This window comes from Podarcis cretensis, assembly GCF_951804945.1.
Source record: "Podarcis cretensis genome assembly, chromosome: 2".
Classification (NCBI taxonomy): domain Eukaryota; kingdom Metazoa; phylum Chordata; class Lepidosauria; order Squamata; family Lacertidae; genus Podarcis; species Podarcis cretensis.
In genome coordinates this window covers 124,319,381-124,326,889 of record NC_137171.1, presented here as the reverse complement: position 1 = coordinate 124,326,889, position 7,509 = coordinate 124,319,381, and the positions used below count along the sequence as shown (strand labels likewise).

At 51.0% G+C, this 7,509-nt stretch overlaps 1 protein-coding gene across 1 annotated transcript in view; it reads left to right on the top strand.

Moving 5' to 3' along the window:
* The first annotated feature begins 884 nt into the window (after nucleotides 1–884).
* Nucleotides 885–7,509, top strand: part of LOC307207507 (uncharacterized protein) — a 30,782-nt gene continuing 24,157 nt past the window's right edge. The window contains exon 1 of the mRNA XM_079961470.1: nucleotides 885–901. The gene's annotated coding sequence lies outside the window, so the exon portion shown is untranslated. The remainder of the gene's footprint in view (nucleotides 902–7,509) is intronic.

The following is a 7,509-nucleotide window of genomic DNA, read 5'->3' as shown; positions in this document are numbered from 1 at the left end:
GCCCTCCCAGGACACTACTGTCCGTAGACCTTCCCCAGACCCCCAACTGGGTCTCCCTCTCCAAGCTGAGGGGGTCTTTCATCTCGCTGTGGACAGTCTCCTCAGGGTGGGTGTTCAACTCAAATCAGAACCAATTTTTCCTCAGACAAATCCTATCCTCCACCCACCTCCAAACAACCCCCCCTCCCTCTTCTCAAATCTAGCCCTGTTTCTCCTCTCAAATCAAGCCCTGCCCCTCAACCTGAGCCCCATCTGATTCTAACTTCTCAAGTCAAGCCCTTCTCCAACTCTCTCCCCTCAGAAACAGCTCCTTCTATTTTCCCTCCAAAAGTGCTGGCTCCGCCCCCTCCGTCTTGGGAACCAATCAGAGAGAGGCTCCAGCCCTCTGGCGGAATTTCGGGGGAACTGCATCACCAGACCGCTGCCCCTCACATGTCATTTTGATATCTTAGTATTATTATTATTATTATGCATAAAGCAAATGGCAAAAGTAGTGCGTAATGGCTCATTCGTCAGGGCTTCAGTTTGCCTGGACTCCAGTTCATTTCGCCATCACAAAGTGCATCTGATGAACTAGGTTTCTGCTTAATGGAAGCTTTCCGCTCCTCCGTCTGTCCCCAGTTCTCCTCTCCCCCCAATAGAGGAATAAAGGAAGCAGGGGGCTTTGGCTGAGCGTCTGCGGAAAAGGAAGGAGGGCAGAACAGGTGTTTCCACCCACTACACCCCACTGCCTCTCTCTTGACCCCGGGGTAGAGGATGCAGCCCCTTCTTCAGGACGCAGCCGGCTTCTGCATCTCGCCTCGCTGTGTCCTTTTTGCAGAGCCCACCTCCAGTCTAGAGGCCTGGGCATAGCCAGGATTTATATCAGGGGTGCAGAACCGAGCTATCTGCAACGCGATAGGTCAGTTAGTTAAGTCTTATTTATTTATTTATTTATTTATTTACTTGATTGCACGGGGCGGGTGGCGGGTGGAGAATATTCCCTCTACTTCCGCAGAGTTGCATTCAGTGGCGTAGCGTGGGGGGTGCAGGGGGGGCCCCGGCTGCACCGGGCGCAACATCTGGGGGTTAGGGTTAGGGTGCGCAAATCCACGGGTTAGGGGGTGCAAATTACTTGCCTTGCCCCGGGGTGCTGACAACCCGCGCTACGCCACTGGTTGCATTGACTTCCTCCATCCCACCCGCTCCCCCCAGGGACAGAACCTCTTGCTTTGAAAGGGGGCCGCGCATGGCATCCTCGGCGGACCAGGCTGGCAGTTGGAGGGCGTCTCTCGTGGATGCTTCCGTGGAGAGTCCAGCATCGCGGCGGGTTGGGCTGGATGACCCTCGCGGGTCCCCTTGAATCTCTCCCATTCCCCGATTCCCTTATTGTAAGCCAACCAGCCCCATATTGGTCTTGCACCCTGGTCCTGACCTCCGCCGCCGCCCCTGAGGATGTTTGAATCCTAGAGTTGGAAGGGGACCCGAGGGTCATTTAGTCCAACCCCCCTGCAATGCAGGGCTCTTTTGCCCAACATGAGTCTCGAACCCGCAACCCTGAGATGAAGAGCCTCAGGCTGTACCCACTGAGCCATCCCACCTATCGCCCCTCCAATATGTCATTCCCCACCCCAGGGGGCTTGTGGCTCCCTAGGAGTTCGCCTCTAAGGATGCCCCTTTCCCAGCCTGGAAGCCTTGCCGAGTCATGTTCTAAATCTGGCGGGATCTCACGACGCGATCGCGATCCCTCTCGGTGCCTCGCCAGCTTTTTCCCTGGGCAGGAATCTCTGAGACGCGAGGCCGCGTAAGGGTTAAGGAGAGCGAGAGAGCCCGGTTGCCTAGAGCGGCCTGGGAAAGGCCCCTCTCTCCGTCCATTCCGCCTCGCCTCCTCTTTCGGCTTGTCTTGGGAGGACTCTGGGGCGGTGAGTCCTTTGGGCGAAGGGGAGGCTGTGGGGCGGCGGGGGGTGGGGTGCAGAGGAGGCTGTTGGGGGGCTGAGAGATGAATGGGAGGATCCCCTGGGTGGGTGGGGGGAAGGGAAGCCATGGGACCCGAGGCCTCTGAGGTCCCAGCACCCCCGTGGAGGGGAGTGGGTTGTTGTTGGGGGGGGGGGCTCGGAAGTGGGCGCCCCTTGAGAAGAGGGGGCTCCAAGTGGGGAAAAGAGGGTGTGTAGCACCCTGCTTGTGGTTAACACTTAGCTGGAATGAAATATTCAACGCAGCAATAGAGAAATTAAAATAGTAATTTATTTGTCAGACAAATAAATATGAGGCACAGTGGTATATGGTTACCAAGCTCTGGCCTGGCCTCCTGCCATTCTGGCCAGCACTTATATTTCCTTAATCCAGCCCCCTTGCTCCTCCTGTGGCTGCCTCTGTCCAATCAGCCTGGTTGAAATTCCTATTGGCTGTTTGCTAGAACCAATCACAAAAGATACACCCATTTCCTTTTGCCTTTTATGGAAATCAAAAAGCTATATATTCTTCTATCTATAAATGACAAATAAGTAGTAATATATCTTACATGTGTCTCAACAAGGAATCTTAATTACCAGCTCACCTCTTGCCCTCCTTGCCCTATTGCCTTCCAAAACAGATGGTTAATCTTGAATTTTTATCTTAAACATATGTCAAGGATTTTGAGTTCACATCAACATTGAGTGATCTCCTTCATTTGAAGGTTTCTAAACAAAAGGCCTGACAACCATATATCAGGAGTGCTCGATGGCGTCTCCTGTCTGGCAGGAGGCTGGTGGCTGATGGCCCCTGTGATCTCTTCCAACTATATGAAATAAGAATCTAGCATTTCTTAAATCCTTTGCATAATTATATTTAAGCTAATATATTTAATACATAAATAACCTTTTAAAAGGAAAAGAAATCTTAAAAGGATCTTAGTTTAAGAAAGAAACAGCTTTAGAAAAGACTTCCCAAAAATGCTCTCTTTCTGCCAGCCAAGCCAGTTGTCTTTTTCACTGCTCTTGACCTTTTTAACCTTAGGAAGAAGATATGGCTCATTTTACTATTTATCAACCCTTAATTTGTAGGGTCAGTGTAACCTTGGCTGTCAGCCTGTAATTCCCTTTTTACGACTTTGAGAATTGTTTTCTGCTATAAATCAGGGGGCCCCCTTGTCTAGGAGTAAAAACATTTTGCCAAGGTTCTTAGGCAGCTGGTCTTCTGCCTGGCATAAAACATTTGAAAATCTTTAAGCTCATTTTAAAATACAAGCCCTGATTAAACATATAAGCTTTAATAAAAATGCAGGCTTATGATTAGATGCCTCAGGTGGGCCTCCATCTTGGGCGATGCTTTCCTTGCGACCCCAGCATTGCTGGGGGTTGGACTAGATGACCCTTGGGGTCCCTTCCATTTCCACAGTTCTATGGTTTTGGGGGGTGGAGCATTGGAGCCAACTCCATGGGGCCGGGAGGGGTTTGGCCCCCACAGTAAAACACTTGAGGGGCCTGGGGGTTGTCTGTGCATTGTATCATGTGATATTATATGGAGCAAGGCTTGCTGCCACAACCCCCCCCCCCAATATTTAATTCAAGTTTGCACCCCTAGGGTAGAGAGAGTGTGTGATAGAAATTTTGAGGTCTTAGATATATGTTAAATGTTCATAACCTGGAACCATTTTTGATTCCCAAACTGTCCCAAATTGACCAAATGTTTTCGCTGCAAGGTTAAAGGAAAATGGAAAAGCCTCCCCGTTGTCCTTTCCTTCACAAATCCTATCTTAAGGGTATGTCTGTGTTTGAACAGGGTGAGCCTGTGACCTGACTCAGGAACTAAGTATTTATCATTACTAAATATTTATCAGTACAAAAGACTGGCCAGGCTCCCCAGGGTATCCAATCAAGTAACCTGCCAGACAGGAGATAAAGGACAGGAGAAAAGCAACATTCAAATTTCTGTTTTAGACCGCCTTTTCTGTGATGTAGGTTTGATTTATCTGGGATGGTGGTCTTGAGCTACAGGGTGGCAATTTCAAAATGTCTATATAAGGCCTTGCACGCCATTGTTCTGGGTTCCTCCTGTCCTGTGCGTGGTGAATGAGGACCCTGTTGCAACAGATCAATAAAGATCAGGCTTACTAGCTGCTTTGCTTCTAAATATTCTCTGGTTGGGCTCTGTTATTTTCTCCTACTAATAGGAAAAAGGGCAGATTTTGTTAACAACAACAACAACAACAACAACAACAATTTATTATTTATACCCCGCCCATCTGGCTGGGCCTCCCCAGCCACTCTGGGCGGCTTCCATAGAAACCAAAAATACAGCAAAATATCACACGTTAAAAACTTCCCTGAACAGGGTTGCCTTAAGATGTCTTCTGAATGTCAGGTAGTTGTTTATCGCTTTGACATCTGCTGGAAGGGCGTTCCACAGGGCGGGCGCCACTACCGAGAAGGCCCTCTGCCTGGTTCCCTGTAGCTTTGCTTCTCGCAATGAGGGAACTGCCAGAAGGACCTTGGCGCTGGACCTCAGCGTCCGGGCAGAATGATGGGGGTGGAGACGCTCCTTCAGGTATACTGGACCGAGGCCGTTTAGGGCTTTAAAGGTCAGCACCAACACTTTGAATTGTGCTCGGAAATGTACTGGGAGCCAATGTAGGTCTTTCAAGACCGGTGTTATATGGTCTCGGCGGCCGCCCCCAGTCACCAGTCTAGCTGCCGCATTCTGGATTAGTTGTAGTTTCCGAGTCACCTTCAAAGGTAGCCCCACGTAGAGTGCATTGCAGTAGTCCAAGCGGGAGATAACCAGAGCATGCACCACTCTGGCGAGACAGTTCGCAGGCAGATAGGGTCTCAGCCTACGTACCAGATGGAGCTGGTAAACAGCTGCCCTGGACACAGATTTGACCTGTGCCTCCATGGACAGCTGTGAGTCCAAAATGACTCCCAGGCTGCGCACCTGGTCCTTCAGGGGCACAGTTACCCCATTCAGGACCAGGGAATCCTCCACACCTGCCCGCCTCCTGTCCCCCCAAAACAGTACTTCTATCTTGTCAGGATTCAACCTTGATCTGTTAGCCTCCATCCATCCTCCAACTGCCTCCAGACACTCACACAGGACCTTCACCGCCTTCACTGGTTCTGATTTAAAAGAGAGGTAGAGCTGGGTATCATCCGCATACTGATGAACACCCAGCCCAAACCTCCTGATGATCTCTCCCAGCGGCTGCATGTAAATGTTGAAAAGCATGGGGGAGAGGACAGAACCCTGAGGCACCCCACAAGTGAGAGCCCAGGGGTCTGAACACTCATCTCCCACCACCACTTTCTGAACACGGCCCAGGAGGAAGGAGCGGAACCACTGTATGACAGTTCCCCCAGCTCCCAGCCCCTCAAGACGGTCCAGAAGGATGTTATGGTTGATGGTATCAAACGCCGCTGAGAGATCCAGCAGAACTAGGAAACAGCTCTCACCTTTGTCCCTAGCCCGCCGGAGATCATCAACCAGTGCGACCAAGGCAGTTTCAGTCCCATGATGAGGCCTGAATCCCGACTGGAAGGGATCCAAATGGTCCGCTTCTTCCAGGCGTGCCTGGAGTTGTTCGGCAACCACTCGCTCAATCACCTTGCCCAAGAAAGGAAGATTTGAGACTGGGCGATAGTTGGCCATCGTGGCCGCATCTGAAGATTTTTTTTAAGAAGCGGTTTAATAACCGCCTCTTTCAGCGTGTCTGGGAAGGCTCCCTCACGGAGGGAAGCATTCACCACCCCACAAAGCCCATTGCCCAGTCCTTTCCAGCTAGCTTTTATAAGCCAGGATGGGCAAGGATCCAGGAGACAGGTGGTTGGTTTCACTCATCCAAGCAGCCTGTCCACATCCTCGGAGGTAACAGATTGGAATTGACCCCACTCAACTTGACCAGACAGGACTCTAGCACTCTCCCGCCCCGGCCCTGCTCCCACGGTGGAGTCTACTTCTTCCCAAATCTGAGCGATTTTATCTGCAAAAAACTTTGCAAAATCATTGCAGGAGAACATGTGGCCCGTACTGGGCCCCGATGTTGCAGGTGGTTTTCCGCTAAATTGTGAACCACCTGAAAAAGTCTCCTGCTGCTGTTTTCTGCAGATGCAATAGAGGCGGTGAAGAAATTCTTCTTCGCCGTCGCTATCGCCACTTGGTAGGCTCGACGTTGAGCTCTAACCTGTGTCCGGTCAGATTCAGAATGAGTTATCCGCCACCGGCACTCTAGCCGTCTCAACTATTGTTTCATTGCCCTCAGATCCGTGGAAAACCACGGGGCTGTCCGGGCTCCATGCAATTGGAGAGGGCGCTTCGGAGCCAAACAGTCAATAGCCCTGGTTAACTCTTCATTCCAGCGGGCCACCAGGGAATCAGCTGAAAGGCCATCAACATGGGATAAAGCATCCCCTACCACTCTCTGGAAACCATTTGGATCCATTAAGTGGCGGGGGCGGACCATCCGAATTGGTCCCACCTCCCTGCAGAGGGGATGGGTCGCAGAGAAGTCCAGTTGCACCAGGAAGTGATCTGACCATGGCACTTCTTTCGTTTCGCTTTTACTTAGTGTCAGATCACCAACATCCATAGAGGTAAACACCAGGTCCAAGGCATGTCCGCGGCTATGGGTTGGGCCAGACTTATTCAGGGACAGCCCCATGGAGGCCATGCTTTCCACGAAGTCCCGAGCGGCCCCTTGTAAGGTCGTGTCGGCATGGATGTTAAAATCCCCTAGGACGACCAAGCTAGGTGTCTCCAGGAGAACATCCGCCACTACCTGAAGCAGCTCGGGCAGGGAATCCTTGGTGCAGCGGAGAGGTCGGTACACCAAAAGGAATCCTGTACTGCCCCTATTGCCCAACTTCCAGAACATGCACTCAGAAAACTGGGTCTTCCCAATAGGACGCCTGGTGCAAACTAATGACTTCCTAAAAATCACTGCAACCCCCCCTCCCCGCCCACATGACCTGGGTTGCTGTGCGTAAGAGAAACCTGGTGGACAAGCAGCGGCAAGGACAGGCCCATCTGCTTCATCCAACCAAGTCTCTGTTACACATGCCAGGTCAAGTCCTCCATCCATGATCAAGTCATGGATGGCAGTGGTCTTATGAATCATTGACCTGGCATTGCACAGCAGCACCTTCAGGTCATGTGGGTATCCCTTGCTGATTCTAGTATCCATCCGGTCAGGACCAGACCCGGAGGCAGGAATAGTCCTCAGACAATGACTAAACCTGCCCCCTCTGTAATGACATGGTCTGGTCTTAGCGTAACTCCTCCTCCTACCCGTGATCACTGAGATCGGTTGTCCCAGTGCATCCCCCCTGTGGAACATGCCCCAGCCATTTTGTGGGCTGGGGCCCACTCCCCGGCAGCCCTGACCCCTCCCCCTAAGAACAAAATAACACCTTAAACAAACAAACAAAACCAATAAAACAATACAAACAAAAAAATGTAAAAATTACAAAAACATCAAAGTAAAATAAAAAATTCCCTAAACCCAACCAAACATCCATCCCACCCCCACCCCCCCACATACAAAAAATCCAAAAGAAA